At 56.2% G+C, this 15,249-nt stretch overlaps 1 protein-coding gene across 10 annotated transcripts in view; it reads right to left on the bottom strand.

Annotated features, from left to right (window-relative positions):
* The window catches only part of SEPTIN9 (septin 9), a 151,394-nt gene that overhangs the window by 15,913 nt on the left and 120,232 nt on the right, over positions 1–15,249 (bottom strand). The window contains exon 1 of one of the 10 annotated variants that reach the window (XM_074343775.1): positions 7,619–7,737. The exons of the other annotated variants lie outside the window; for them this stretch is intronic. The gene's annotated coding sequence lies outside the window, so the exon portion shown is untranslated. Of the gene's footprint in view, positions 1–7,618; positions 7,738–15,249 lie in introns of those variants that run through there. 10 annotated transcript variants of the gene reach the window in all.

Here is a 15,249-nt window from a genome sequence, read left to right as displayed (position 1 = left end):
TCCCTGGGAACTGCCAGGAGGCAATGCCACCCAGCCAGCTGGAAAGGCCTGCTGACTGCATTAGCATCTTAATCTCCATCAAGTCCTGAGAAAAGGAGTCTATAGGCCAAGCTGGGCCACAAGCTGAGGAGTCCAGATTCCAGGGCTCTCTCAGGATTGTTTACAGGTCCCCCAGGATACTGGTGCTGAGGAAGGCAAACCCTGGCACCCCAGAGGCCCCGTACACCTGGTGGCCCAGTCAAAGCTCCTAGACGCATCAATGCCAAGCAGATATCAAAATGCCCATCCTCACTCTAAAACCCCCCCTCCACAAGGCCCCAGGAAGGATCGACAGAATCCACAGGGGCCTCAAAGATGACTCCCCATGCTGGTAGAAGAGGTCCAGCACAGGGAGGCGCTGCTGTTGACCAGCTCAGGAAAGGCGGGCCAAGGACAGAACAGGGCAGCAGTGGACCTGGACGCCAGACGCGTACAGAGGCAGGCAGGCCTCGGAGAAGAAACTGCTCTGGAGAAAGATGTTAAAGAAATGGCTCTAAGAACGATCTTGAGAAAGAAGAACAGAGCTGGAGGTATCACTTCAGACTATACTACAAAGCTACAGTGATCAAAATGGTATGGTACTAGCACAAAAACAGACACATGGATCAATGCAACAGAGGAGAGACAGCTCAGAAATAAACCTACATGTTTATGGTCAATTAAGTTAAGAATATATAATGGAGTAAAGACAGTCTCTTACATAAATAATGCTGGGAAAACTGGACAGCTACATGTAAAAGAATGAAATTAGAACATTCTCTCACACCATATGCAAAAATAAACACAAAATGGATTAAAGGCCTAAATGTAAGACCGGAAACCATAAAACTCCTAGAGGAAAACATAGGCAGAACACTGTTTGACATAAATGGTAGCAGTATTTTTTGGATCCATCTCCTAAAGCAAGGGAAGTAAAAGCAAAAATAAACAAATGAGACCTAATTAAACCTAAAAGCTTTTGCACCAAAGGACCAAGGAAACCACTGGCAAAACAAAAATATCATCTACTGAATAGGAGAAAATATTTGCAAATAATATGACAGATAAGGAACTAATGTCTAACAGATATAAACAGCTCATACAACTCAACATTAAAAAAAAAACTTGATTAAAAAATGGGCAGAAGACCCAAATAGACATTTTTCCAAAGAGGAAATGCAGATGGCCAACAGGCACATGAAAAGATGCTCAGCATCGCCAACCATCAGGGAAACACAAATCAAAACCACAGTGAGACATCACCTCGCACTTGTCAGAATGGTCATCATCAAAAAGAACAGAAATAACCAGCGTTGGCGAGGATGTGGAGAGAAGGCACCCTTGTGCCCTGTTGGTGGGAATGTAAATTGGCGCAGCCGCTGTGGAAAACAGTGTGGAGGTTTCTCAAAAAGCTAAAAATGGAACTAATATGACCCAGCAATTCCACTCCTGGGTATATATCCGAAAAAAATAAGAACACTAATTCAAAAAGATACATGCACCCCAATGCTCAGAGCAGCGTTAGTTATAACAACCAAGATACGGAAACAACCTAAGTATCCACCAACAGGTGAATGAATAAAGAAGATGTGATTACACGCACAGTGGAATATTACTCAACAATAAAAAGAACGAAATTTTGCCATTTGCAGCAACACGGATGGATTTGGAGGGTATTATGCTAAGTGAAGTAAGTCAGACAAAGACAAAGACTGTACTGTATCACTCATATGTGGAATATAAAGAACACAACAAAGTAGTGAATGTAACAACAAGAAGCAGACCCACAGATCTAGAGAACAAACTAGTGGTTACCAGTGGGGACAGGGGCACTGTAGGAGTAGGGGATTAAGAGGTACAAACTATGACGCATAAAGCAAGCTACAAGACGGCGGGGAGGGTGTAGCTCAGTGGGAGAGCGCGTGCTTAGCATGCACAAGGCCCTGGGTTCCATCCCCAGTACCTCCATTAAAAACAAACGAATAAATATATAAACCTAATCATCCCCTCCCAAAAAATAAAATAAAATAAGTACAAGGATATATTGTACAACACAGGGAATATAGCCAATGTTTTGTAATAACTATAAATGGAGTATAACCTTTAACAATTGTGAATCACTATATATTATACACCTGTAACTTATATAACATTGTACATCAACTATATTTCAATTTTTTAAAATGGCTACAAACAATAACAGTAGAAAAAGATCCTGGGGTCCTAGTGGACCAGGACTATAACGATTTATTCAACAAATATTTATTGAGCGCCTACTACGTAGTAATTAACAAACAGAAGACACTATAGGCTTGAGATCAGTCTGAATGAAAACAGTGGTGGCACACAAGAACATGAAGTTCATTTATTCAAATGTTTATCAGCCAAAACTTCCAGGCAGATTCAGTCACCCCTTATAGGCAAGGAACCCAGGGAGGAAGTTTAAAAAAAAAAAAAGATCAAGGGCGGGAAAAGAAAAAGAGCAAAGGTTCTGAGCAGCTGGTCTCCATCCCTGAGCCTGAGGGGAAAGCTGCAGGAAAGCTGCGAGGGGGCAGGGGTGGGCGGGGAGATAAGGGGCCTCCTTCGATGCAGGGCTTTGAAGCATCTTTTGGCATCTTTTCCCGTTTACCAGATTCCGCTTTTCCTTGTGTCCCCGCTGACCTGCTCAAGCCACTACAAACTCCCCATAAATGTCATGGGGGAACTTCCTGTTCCCTTCTAAAGATGGAAACACTGAATATAAACGACTGAATTTTGCAAATGTGTGCGGGCGCAGGGATCGAGTCATGAATTTTAAAAGCGCACAGGGTTCGCCTAATTCGATAAGTAATTCCAAATCGAATTACACTTCACACTTTGTACAGGGCAGGAAGCGTCTCCCCTGGCCTGATCAGGAACCAGGAGGCCAGAAATCTGAGCCTCTGCCCTCTGGCCTGAAAGCCGGCTTACACATCCAGCACAAAGGCGCGGGCCTCGCAAATGCGAGGGGCTGAATCTTTCTCCCCCTCACCCCCTGCTGGAGCTCTGGCCCTTTCCCAAGAGGAGACCCAAAACGAAGTTGCAGTTTTACAGTTTCTGTGCAAGGAGAGGGCTGGGCGGAAGAGTTCCCACGACCCCACGCCCCTTGCAGGGCCCAGGAGGGGACGCAGCAGGAGCGGCGCCCGTCCAGGCCCGACTCTATTCTCTCAGGGGCCCGAGGCGCCCCAAAGTCGGGGGAGAGGAGGTTCCCCACTTCTCCTGCCTGTCCTTTCCTCTCGCCAAACCCTTTAAAGCAAACCTCTCCTCTATTGTCCGGGAAGGAATCTCAAGAAGCCCTCCATTTCTGCCAACACAGTTCCAATCGGCCCCAGTCGGCAGAGGCAAATCTGGACGGCGTCCAGCTCGCAGCCCGCCGCCCCTCCCCTCCTGGAAGAGGCCCCCTTCTGTTCTTTCTTTTCCAGCCCGCCTCCTCCTCCTCCTTCTCCTCCTCCTCCTCCAGCCCAGTTCCTCACCCGGGCTCGGCGGCCTACTGAGACATCAATCTTGGGTCGGTTGGGTCGGAGCAGGCTCTAACCTGCACGCCGTGCTATTCACTTCCTAAAAAGCTGCAGGCAGAACGGACGCCTCAGGGAAGGCCAGGGACAAGGCCTCTGACTTCCTGTGTCAAGGGATGTAGCTTTTATTCCATGTTCCACTGCCCACTCGCCTTGCAGGAGCAGGAGCAGGGAATGTGCCCTGAAGCCACCTCCCACTCCAGGGAACCTTCCAGCATCACGATGGGTCCCTACCCCAAGGCAAACCCAGAATCCAGCCCCCGGCCAGGCCAGCCCGCCCACCAAGTCCGAAGTGGACGGCCACAGAGATTCCGTTAGCTCTTGGCAAATGTTTGCAAAGTTTAAAAAGAGAAAGAAAAGATCCTCCCCCGAGGATGAGTGGAAACTGGCCATTTGTCATAGGGTGGAATTTCCTCTTATCAGGGATGTCCCCCTAAGGGGGGAGGGTGGGCAGAGCCTCCTCGCCCCCAGCCCCCTCTCTATCAGCGGGACTGTCAGCAGATGCACACCAGAGCTCGCTGGTAAAACCCGGACAGAGGCTGGGTGTGATGGGGGCTCCACCTCCCACAACTGATGAAATCATTTAAAATAACAAAAAAATGAGACGGGGTCTCTGGGGTGCAACTGGGCGTCCCCCTGCCAGGAGCTATGTAGGAAGCGAGCCTTTCCCCCAAAGATACCAAGCAATTCCCTTCTCCTGTGCAGATCTGCTCGGGCTCCGCGAGGCTAAGACCTCCCTTGGCCCCAGGTGGCTTCAGGCAGGCAGAGGGGCAGCGGCTGAAGGCAGGGCCAGGGAGGGGGCCAAGCAGGGAGGGGTGAATCCTGGACCAGGACTGGAAGCCTGACCCATGACCCCTTAAGGAGGGAGGACACCTCATATGACTGGCTGGAGGGTCCGGAAAGGTTGAGGGTGGTGGGGAGGGAAGGGCCAGCAGCTCTGGACCATTTTGAATCACGTCGCCCATCCACTGGCAGCTCCGGCTCTGGGCCGATGCGAGGTGGGAGAGCTGGCGCTGCATCATATTCTCTCGCCACCTCAGCTTCCTCCTGCTCAGGAGGGCGGGGGTCAGGATGCAGTGGGAGCCTGCAAGACCCCTCTCATGGCTCCCTCCCGGTTGGCTCTGCAGACAGCCCACCTGGACTTTGCCTACCTGCCTGCAGGGCTGCTCAGAACCCTGCAAGTCGCCAGAAAGACCCCACTGGTCCCCGCCCCACGCAACCTCCAGCCCCCGCCCCGCCCCGCCCCGCTCTCCCCCGGGAGGACTTGGCCGAGGGAGCACTTGGCCGAGGGAGCACTTGGCCGAGGGAGCACTTGGCCGAGCGGATGAGCCAAAGCAGGCCTGTGAAACCTTCCGACACACCCTGAGGCTTCCGAGGGCACCACCCACGACTTCAAACGCTCTCTGAAGTGAAGATGGAGACGGATGGCCGGCCTATCCAAGCAGTCTCCAGACACACACGCACCCGTCTCCCTCAGGCTCACCCCCAGAAAAAAGCAGCGTGTGTGGGCAGCTGCCCGGCCACCCTCGGGACACACATCCATCATCCCTGAAACGCAGCCCCAGGGGAGAGGCTGGCCAGGGGCAGGGGCACACACGTCCCTGAGAAGCGGGCAGGGCCCATCTCCCCACAGCGCCCACACTGCGGCGTGAAGCCGGGGTGCCTCTCTGGACTCGGGGTTCCAATCAGACGGAGCAGCTGGTCCGCTGCAGAGAAGAGCACACAGGGGCCACCCCAACTTGCAGGGATGGAGCCTCCAACCACCCAGCTTTTCCTTTCCCCAAATGTCCTTTTCCCTCGGCTTCTGCAAGGCCTCTGGTGGTTTCCCTTCTCTGGCTCTGGTGAGCGGTTTTCGGCCACCTCGCTGGTTCTTCCACCTACAGAATCAGGCCCGGTCCCCAGCTGGACACACTCCCCAGTGACTCTGTCCATCCCCTGGGCATCAAGTGCCAGCCTCTGTCCAGATTCACATACCAGTGCCAACCTGACCTTCCCCTTGAGTCCATCGTGACTCAGCAGAGACGTCCCACGGTGCCAGGCCCCCTGCCCAAAGGTATCTGTGGCCCCCGCCCCAGTGAGGTCTGGATGCCTCACACTGAACACCCCCAAACTGAACCCACCCTCCAAGCCCATCTCCCCATCCTAATGGCATCTCCAGGCATCCGGTTCTTATAGCTAGACATCCCAGGCCCAGCCTTGGTCCCGCCCTTCCCATCACCCCAAATCCAATCATCCATCCCAAAGTCCTATCAATTCGAATCCAATACACCTGCAGGCAGTCGCTTTGCCTCCCACCTCCACAGCTCCCCAAATCCAAGCCATCACCATAACTGCCGTCCCCCACCCTCCCAAGAAGCCTGTTTAAAACAAATTGATCATGTCATTCCCCTGCTTGAAACCCTGCCTAGTTCTCCCTGCACCTGAGGTAACGCAGGAGCCAGAGGCTTCAGAATCCTGGGGCTAGGATTCTGTTCCAACCCAGACTCGCTGTGTGACCCTGAGCAAGTAACTTAACCTCTCTGTACCTCAGTTTTCTTATGTGTAAAATGAGACACTAATACTTGTCTCCTAAGAGTGCAATAAGGCCCAAACGAGATACTTACAGAGCACAGAGTACAGTGCCCGGCACGGTAGATGCTCTAAGTTTTTGTTAATAAGATACAAGCCCACGCCCGGTTCTCCAGCCGTGATCTGCGTACCATCTCCCTGTCTCCTTGCCGTTTGTCGAACAAACAAACAAGGCTCTTCAGAGAGGTTCTCCCTCGGTGCGGCTCCGGGGGACACCCCTTGGGTCTCTCAGTTCCCTTCCCACATGGCCCTGCTCACAACTAGTATTTGCAGATTTTGTCTTCCTCTGCTGAACGCTCGGGTCTGTCTCCATCACTGCTCACAAAACCTTACACATTGAAGCACTCAGAAAGTAAGACTTTGGTTGAATGAACAAATGAATGAATGAAAAGTGAGCTCCCTGTCCTTCCCTCCTGCCCTCCTCTCTTCCCAGAGTGTCACGGGGCGGCTACTGCTCTCCAGGTCAATCCAGGTGGTGCCTCTCCAGCCCCGGCCCCTCTGTGACGTTCCTGCCGTGCTGGCCTGCATCCTTTCCCACGGGCTTCCCCTGGCTTTCAGTTCGTGGCAGCATGTGAATGAGATGTGAACAATTTCCGGTTTCCATCCTCCTCCTGGAGGCACAAAGCGGCGGAAGGATGGATGGACTTCCTGGGACAGCGCCTGCCCGTTCAGGAAATTTTGCTCAGGAAATTGGGGGCGGGGGTAGAGGTGCCTAACAGGGCGGGGAGGCTAGACGGCCCCTAATCTGTATCCCCATCCTCACCCACCCCAAACGGGGGGCCCGTGGCTTCTCTCCCAGAAGCACAGATGTAGTTTGAGGCAGGCAGGGTAGGTGGGCAGGGCGTTCAGGTCAGAACAGGGCTCACCCTGGGCTCTGTGCCAACTGTGAAGCGCCAGCCACGCCACTACCCCTGCTGCAGCTGGCCTGGCAGTGCCACACCAAGGAGTGGGTCCCCTGCGTGGAAGGACCAGGCCACCCATCCCTAGGCATCCATTAATTTGCTGTCCAGCAGTTAAATGTGACATATCACCAGCCCAAACTTAAGAGTGATTTGGTCAGCTGGCAGAGAGAATTTATTAGTCAAGACACACTCACAGGCTCTGTAGAAGTCCCAAAATGTACCCAGTCCTGGCCCCCAAGAGCTCAGCCAGGAACACAAGAGGCGGGACAGGGCCATCAGAGGAGTGCTGACCGCCGGGTGCGCCGCACTTTACAGTTTACTAAGCACCCAGATTTCTTTATCGCATCCTCGCCTTCACGTCCTTCCTTAGAGTCTGCATTTCCTGCGGTAATTAGCTGAGACTTTTGAAATCGGACCAGAATAACAAGAACTGCACTAACAACACGTCCTTATACAAGTTGAGACGCAAGACAGTTAAGGGAGGGGGCACACTTGTCCCCGGGGCCCCCCACACTTGCCAGGCTCCAGCATGCCCTCCCCTGCCCACAGGCAGACCCCGACCCACCCGTGCACCCTCCGCACCCGGGGGGGACCTACCGTGGATGGAAAATGCCCAGCGTCTCCCACCCGCTCATCTGTGCCACAATCAGCACACAACCTGGAGGCCCCGAGGGTGGGAGCCTGTACCCTCCCAGGTCTCCCAGCCAGCCGCTCCGGGAAGGACTCACATTCATATGGTAATTTCTGCCTGCGAACTGGGAACTGGCGAGGAGCAGAGGCCCCTCCAGCTGCAGGCGGGGAGGGTGGGGAGGGCCGGGAGGAGGACGGAGGGGGCCTGACGGCCTGGCCGCTGGGCCTGGCATGCTCACAGGCTGCGACGCCGAGAGTAGACATCGTGGGACAGCCTGTGAGGCCAAACTCGGGCTGCTGGGGGGGAGCGGGCGCCCAGGTGTGTTGCAGGGCTGGGCCTTTGCTGGGTGCACTGATGTTGTGGTCTAAAATGACAACCAACATGGGGAGGGAACAGCTCAGCAGCAGAGCGCAGAGGTCCTGGGTTCAATCCCCAGGACCTCTATTAAAACAAACAAACAAATAAATAAATAAACCTACTCCCCTGCAAAAAACTCCCAAAAAAACTCTCAAAAAATATTTTTAAAAATGACAGCCAGGATGCATTCCCTCCACAGCTTAACTTTTCTGTGAGTGAGGCACAGAAGAGTCCAGAAACACCCTAGCATGTTGCTCCTGTGAGAATGGGACAGCTGCAGCTGCCCTCACCCCCTCCCTGGATCTCAGCGCAGCCCCCAGCATTTCCACCCTCCCAGAAAGGAAACGCCTGCCCCCAACCCCCTACCCCAAGGCCAAGGCTGCAAGGGAAGGCGGCCATCCTCTCCCCCACCTTCCCATGGGGCTGGGGTACGCCAAGCCCACCCAGTCTGTTCACCCACTTCCTCTCTCACACCGAAGCGGCTAGCTCACTGCCACGCGCTTCCCTGCCTCCGCAAACCTCCCATTTCCCCTTTCTGCCTTGTTCTGGGCCCAAGGAAACTGGAAGTCAGCGGCAGGACCCAGCTGCAGACCCAAATGGCTCCTCTGCTCCCGACCTCCACCCGCATCTCATCCACACGTGGATTCCACACTGATTCCTCCTGTTCCCGGGAGCTTGACCCTGGACCCAGAGTGAAACCAAAGGACCCACAGCAAACCGCACAGAGACACAGATTTGAGACAGGATACAAAGATGCTCACAGCACCGGGTTCCGGGCCCAAGGGACCAACAGCCCACCCCCACCCAGGGCCGTGTGGGTGAGCCAAACTCTCCCACGTGACCCGGCACCGCCCCAAGAGAAGTGAAAACACATGTCCAAACCTGGACACCAGTGTTCCCTGCAGCGTGACTGACGAGAGCTACAAAGTGGACACAGCCCTAACGCCCATCACCCGATGAGTGGAAAGCAGGCGCGGTGCAGCGCACAGTGGAATAGCACTCAGCCAGGAGCTGGAGGAAGCACGGACACGTCACACGCGGCTGAAGCTTGAAAACATCACGCAAAGTGAAAAGAAGGCAGGCACAAAAGGCCGCCTACTACATGACTGCACTTACAGAAGGCACCTAGAACAGGCAAATTCCTGGAGAGAGAAAGTAGACTGGTGCTGGGCGGGCGCTGGGAGCAGGGAGCTGGGAATGGGAAGTGAGCGCCAGTGGGGGACGGGGTGGCGGTAGGGGGATAAAAATGATCTGGAATTAACGGTGATGGTTGCCTAACTTTGTGGCTATCCTGAAAACCACTGAATTGTACACTTTAAAAGAGTGAATTTTATGGAATACGAATTACGTTGCAGTAAAGTTGTTTTCAAGAAACTGTGAGCTCCGGAGTGAATCTGAGACGGTCTTTCTGGTCCACGGCCGGCCCCCAGCGCAGGGCCAGCATCCAGCCTACACGTGCCCCCCACAACTTCAATTCTGCAACCCCGTAGGGGAGGGGGGCTCCTCAGCCCGGTGACTTCTCTACTTGCCCCACCTGCTCCTCACGCCACTTGGGTTTGGAAGGACTCCAGGTGAATTTTTTAAAAAGGGCTTCGGTGCCACGGGCTGGAACCTGTTAAGTCGCAGAATAGGTGGGGAGCAGACCCCTTGCAAATACAGAAGGAAGCCAGCCGTAAACCTCACCCTGAAAGGAGGGGAGGTGGCAATAGAAACACAGCCCATCAGCAGCCAGGAAGGTTGAACTCGACTCACGCCAGGTCTCCAGGCAGGAGGGACAAGAGGGGAAAACCTTTGCTCCCCAAGACACCCACTCAGCCCCTTTCCACGGACCTGAATCGACTGAGCCACCGCCGCCGAAGCAGGACCCAGCCCCGGACCCCTCACCATTCAGGGGCTGAGTCTGGTCAGTCTTCAGCGCAGGTGGCAGGAAATGATGGCCACAGGGCAGCCACTGGATTTCCTGGGCCATCTTGGTAGGACCCCTCCCCCCGCCCTCCACCAGTCTGTTAGAGGCCCGAGTCCTCTTTCCCCCGACCCCAAACCCGAAGGACACCGGAGGAGCCTCGGTGAAAACAAGCCACAATGAGAGGAACCCAGGAAAGCCCCGCTCACAGGGCAGCACAGGCCCCAGAGGGAGAGGGGCCTCTGAGTGGCCCAAGTTTTCATTATAACTGTAGCAGTCGGGTCTCTGGGTGTCCCGTGGGGTTAACTGGCTCCGTACTTCTCAGCCATCCTTGGAGACCCCCATGGTGAGCCGGCAGGGAGCCCGCTCGGGGGCACCCACGGAGCAGGATTTCCCTCACCTCCATCCACCCCACGAACGCCCAAGCTCTCGGGGGACCAACCCCTCATCCCTGACTCACCCGTCTGCCCCACAGCCCTGGAACTGGCCGCAGACAAGGCAGAAACTGAGGCGCGCACAGAGGTCACTGGCCCACGCCTCCGGGGCCCCGTGGGCCAGGCCCTCAAGCACCGTGGCAGCTCGGCGGCTCAGGGCTGCCGAGCAGGTGCCCCCTAAAAGCATCGCTGGATGAATGCACAAGGGAGTGGATGAGTGAACGGCGATGGAGGTGGCTGTGGGCACACAGGCAGGGCCTCAGGAGCCTCGGGGAGATGGGACCGGGCCGTCCAGTTCTCCAGTGAGCCCTGGAGGAGGCTGGGGAGGCAGCCAAGACGTTGGAAAGATGGGAAAGGACAGCTGAGGAGCTTTGTGCCAGGCAAGCAGGAAGCAGGAAGCAGGCATCTGCTGAGGGGGTGCTGTGTGGGGGTGGCACTCACAGACGGGAGCCATTTGAGGAGCAGCTGCGACAACTGCCCTCCCCTCACCACTGCCACTGGGACACGCAGCCCCACGCCTCCCAGGCCCCTTCCTCTGCCCCTGCCCACCACGTTCCTTGCCCACACTCCAGCCCCACTTCAATTTCCTGAACTCAAAACCCCTTTCTTCCCCCTCATCCAGCTCCCGCATCCAAAGAGCCTCAAAGCTGCATGTCAAAGCCTTTGCTGAGTCCCACTGCAAATGAGCTACCTTATCTTAGCTCCCAGAGCTGGCGTAGACTTATCACCTAACTGGGCCGGAAGCTTCTGGAAGACCTGCCTTGTGTGTCTCCCCGCCACCCAGCTCAGCCCAGGGCTGCCATGTGGTCTGCACTTAACCACCCGGGCAACGTACACTTAGCACTTCTCCCTTCCAGGGTCTGGACTAAACATTTCAGTCTGTCTCCCTTCGTCCTCCAGGACACAGGAAATGGGACACTGTCACACGGTCTCTGGACAGAAGACCATGGCTCCGAGGAGGCAACCCCCATGTCTGGGGCCATGTGGCCACGGAGAGGTGCACAAGGACCCAGGCAGTCCATTTGCCCCAGCTGGGAAACTGCTCCCCTAGAACATCTATCGACCTCGCTTGATTTGGGGAGCCTGGGACCAGGCCATCTCAGTGACAATGCCCTGCTGGGAGCACAAAGCAGCCTCTCTGGGTTGGCCCCGGGGGATCCAGGGAGCAGTGGCTGTAATTAGGGTCGCCTTGGGGTAAGGTAGCCTGGAGTAGAAATGGCTCAATTTTTCCCTAAAAAACTAATTTATTTCTAACAAATAAACCTCCTTTCTTCTCCAAGAAGAGTCGAGAGCTACAGGAGATAACTTTCTCACCAACCTCAGTGCTGCTGTGTGACCTCACTGCTTTGCCTCAGTTTTCACATCTGCCAAATGGGGGCAAGAGCTGACCTGGTGTGTTTTAAAAGGAAGCTCTGGGGAGTCCAGGGAGAGGGTGGTCGTGGAGGTGGTGGGTGGCGAGCGGCCACAGCCCAGAGATGGGAAAGGCCCCTTCCCACCCGTTCTCAGGACCTCACAGGCAGCGGGTGACACCAGGGAGAGCCTTCTGTTTTCCCACTTTTTAAACAACTACACTTGAACCAATGGAAAACAAAAACCTTTTAGAACTTGCTCTTTTTCCCACAGGAGGAGGACATTTTGTCATGGAAATGTCCCGACCCATTGCTCCCCTCTGCCCTGGTCCCCACCTGTCCTGTGGGGAGGGAAGCAGCCCCACCAGCTGGCAGCAAAGGTCCCTTAAATGAAAATCCCCAACATGAAGACTGAAGGACCCCAGGCACTGAGTAAACTGTGGTCAGAAGTGCCGGTCGTGGGGATCTGGCCCTGGCAGGCTGATGGCAAAGCTACTGGGGTGACCAGAGTGACAGGCAGCAGCAACCCACCAGCAGAGCATGAGGTTGGCAAAGTGGCCACAATGCCTCTGCTCTGTGGTCTCCATCATCAGATCGGCCGCTGGGGGCAGGTGAATGGGGACAAAAGGTGATGCATCACCCGCCCGTCCCCCCCCCCCAGAGTGGCTGTGACACCCCCATCACCGCTCTCCGCACCCTGTGCCCGCCACCCGTCCCCTGGCTACAGTCAACCACCATTCTCCCTCCGGCTCATCAGGGCCACAGTCCAGCCCCCTGCAGACTTTAGAGGGCCAGCCCTGACACCCAGCAACAGGCAGCTCTTCCTCTGTCCTCAGCAGACAAGGAACAAAAGACTTGGATCCCGTCCTCTGTCCCCTTCGACTCCCCAAGCACCAGGGTGTGGGGGCAGGCCCAGGTCATCTGGTCCAGTCCCCTGCCCCAGGAGAATGTATTCAAATCACCAAAGAAATGCCTCTCTTTGGCCCTTTTCCTTTAAAAATTAAAATGCTCCAAGGAGCGCTCCTGTGCCGAGAGCAGGCAAACAGCATTCCTCGCAGGCTGTCTTGAGCATGTCTTACAGAAACCACAGAGCACTTGGATAAAAGATGAGAAGCTGCGGTCACACGGTGCTGCCGAGCATCCTTTCCAGCGGTAACCAAGCGAGCACTCGGGGCGTCCAGGGCCCGGACAGGGAGAACACACCCCAACACCAGTGCACAGTCCAGTGAAGACACACAGACGGGACACAGGCGTCCCCACCTGGCAAGGGGTGCTCTCCATGCAGGAGGGGGACTCACTTTCCTGCTCCAGGGCAAGGAAACCTTATCTGCTGTCCCTGTCTGGTGACAGGCACCTGGAGCAGGCCTGGGAGATAAGAGATAAGGATCTGGGAGGCGGGAGGAGGGGCAGCAGCGAGAACACACCGGGCACTGGGTGCCTGGCACCGGTGAAGCAGGACAGGGGCTGGCGTCCCCTCTGGGGGGCTCGGGCCAGGGGCAGGGGAACAGAGCAAGGGGTAGACCTCCTTCTCAAAGGCCATGTGGGTGTCGGTGACTGAACCCCAATCCCGAGGTGGGGTTCCAAGGGCAGTCCTGGATGTTCAGACGTTGACATATCACAGATGGGGGTCCCCCACCCCCAGCTTCAGCAGAGTGACAAGAAATCTGGGGCTTCTGCTCTGATCCAGCTACTATGAAAGCGTTTAAAAATCATGTCAGGGCTGGAACAGCCAGGAAGTGAGGAGCCAGCCAGCAGATGGGTCCATCCTCATCCTGAGAGCCCCATGTGCTGAGCTGCCCCCTGCCCCGAAAACCAAGGCCCAGCCCGGCACCCCAGACGCCTCTGGGGTGGAGCAGTTCCCCCAAGCCGATTATGAACGAGGAGCCCAGGTGAGGGCAAGGCGGCCCAGGCACCAGCAGAAAGGCAGAACCGGAGCTCTCTGGGGATTTCAGCGGTGATGAAAGAGAAAGACTAGCAGGTTTGAACTTGGCCCGCACACCCCAGGGCGGGCTGCTTCGCCTCTGCTCTCCAGCCCCAGAACGAGGCGCCTGGTGAGCTCACTGGGCGGTGGGCCAGCTGGCGGGCTTGCCAGGTGGGGCAAGACGCCATCCCCGTGTAAGCAGACCTGCATCTCCGTGGGGCTCCGAGCCCCGGAGCTGACTGTGCAAGGCCCGCCACCTCGGGAGCGACCCTGGGAAGGCGTCACCAGGCTCCACTGAGCTGAGAACACGTCCCTGCCTGTCCCAGGAACCAGGCTGGCACCCAATAAACAAATCAAAGCTCGGTGCTGGGAGGCAGAAGTCTGGGAACGGAGTCCCAGCCAAGGGCTATGCCTTCTGCTGGCAGCATCTTCCCCAAGACCCAGGCTGCAGGAAGCCAGGCCCCTCCTCCAGGTCCTCAGCACCAGGGTATATCCAGCTCCAACTCCATGTCTTTCTGAAGTTCAGGGGCATCGGTGGCCTAACCCAAGGTTGGGGGTGGGGGGCAGTGCAAGGACAGAGATGGGCAGGGACAGCAGGTGTGGAAGGCTGACCACGGGTCACTGTGGAAGACCCCGGCCAGGGACAAGGCGTGGACAGCAAGCATCTGTCCGCACCCTCAGCACTAAAATAAAGCCCTCCTTTGCACACACGCAACCAATGGGGGACGCCGGTGGTGTGGGGAACCTGGCCCAAGACTGAAATGTGCAGGGGGGGCCCGGCTTCCAGAAAAAGCCTACAGATCTTTGACACTGCAGGAAGCCGGGCACTGCTCGGGCTGGTGGCGGGGCTCTGCTAAGGACAGGGTTTCCCCTTCTCCCGAAGGCGTCTCAGCCCCTAGGAAGCGAGCCTCTTTCCTGCAAAGCCGCCTGCCCTCTCTGACAAGAGCAGCTCAGGCTGGAGATGACATGACAGGAAGTGGGGAGGGCATGGGTGGGGGAGCTGGGGAAGTGGGAGGGGGTGGGGAGGCAAGCCAACCCAGCGGCTCTGGTTGCCCTAACGGGTCAGGGCTTCTGGGGTGAAAGTCCTTGTGAGCCCCGTCCTGGAGGCCTGGGGCAGCAGACCTGGTACTCAGGGAAGGCCCCTCCGGGCCCCGCCAGGCTGGGGGTTGGTGGGGCCCACGACAGCACTGGCTGTGTTCACCTCGTGGCTGCATCCTCCCCATCAGAACGAGGTTCTGTCTCCCCATCTCAGGATGCCTGGTGCCCCCAAGCACAGTAGGTCCTCCCCACAGACCAGCTGAACTGGCCATCACCCCAAAAGAACACAGGCCCCAGGGAACAGAGCCTGGTGGACATACAGACACAGACCAGCAGACCTGACGTATTGCAGGTGCCACCACGTGGAAATGGTGGGGGCATCGGGGAAGCCCGGGGAGCGGGTGTCAGCGACCACACAGGTCCCCCCAAGACAGGTGTTAAGAAGAGGCCTCCTTCCCCAGCCACGTCTTAGCCCAGAAGAGACCCAAGGGGGGAGAGGCACGAATCCACCCCCTGCCCCCACGGGTTGCCAAACAGCAATGACATTGACGTAAACCCCCACAGAGGTCCTAAGTTTTAAGGTAAAGCGACAATG

The sequence above is a fragment of the Camelus bactrianus genome, chromosome 16 (genome assembly GCF_048773025.1).
Source record: "Camelus bactrianus isolate YW-2024 breed Bactrian camel chromosome 16, ASM4877302v1, whole genome shotgun sequence".
In the NCBI taxonomy this organism is placed as follows: domain Eukaryota; kingdom Metazoa; phylum Chordata; class Mammalia; order Artiodactyla; family Camelidae; genus Camelus; species Camelus bactrianus.
The sequence above is the reverse complement of the archived record's forward strand: the minus strand, read 5'-3'. Positions and strand labels throughout refer to the sequence as shown.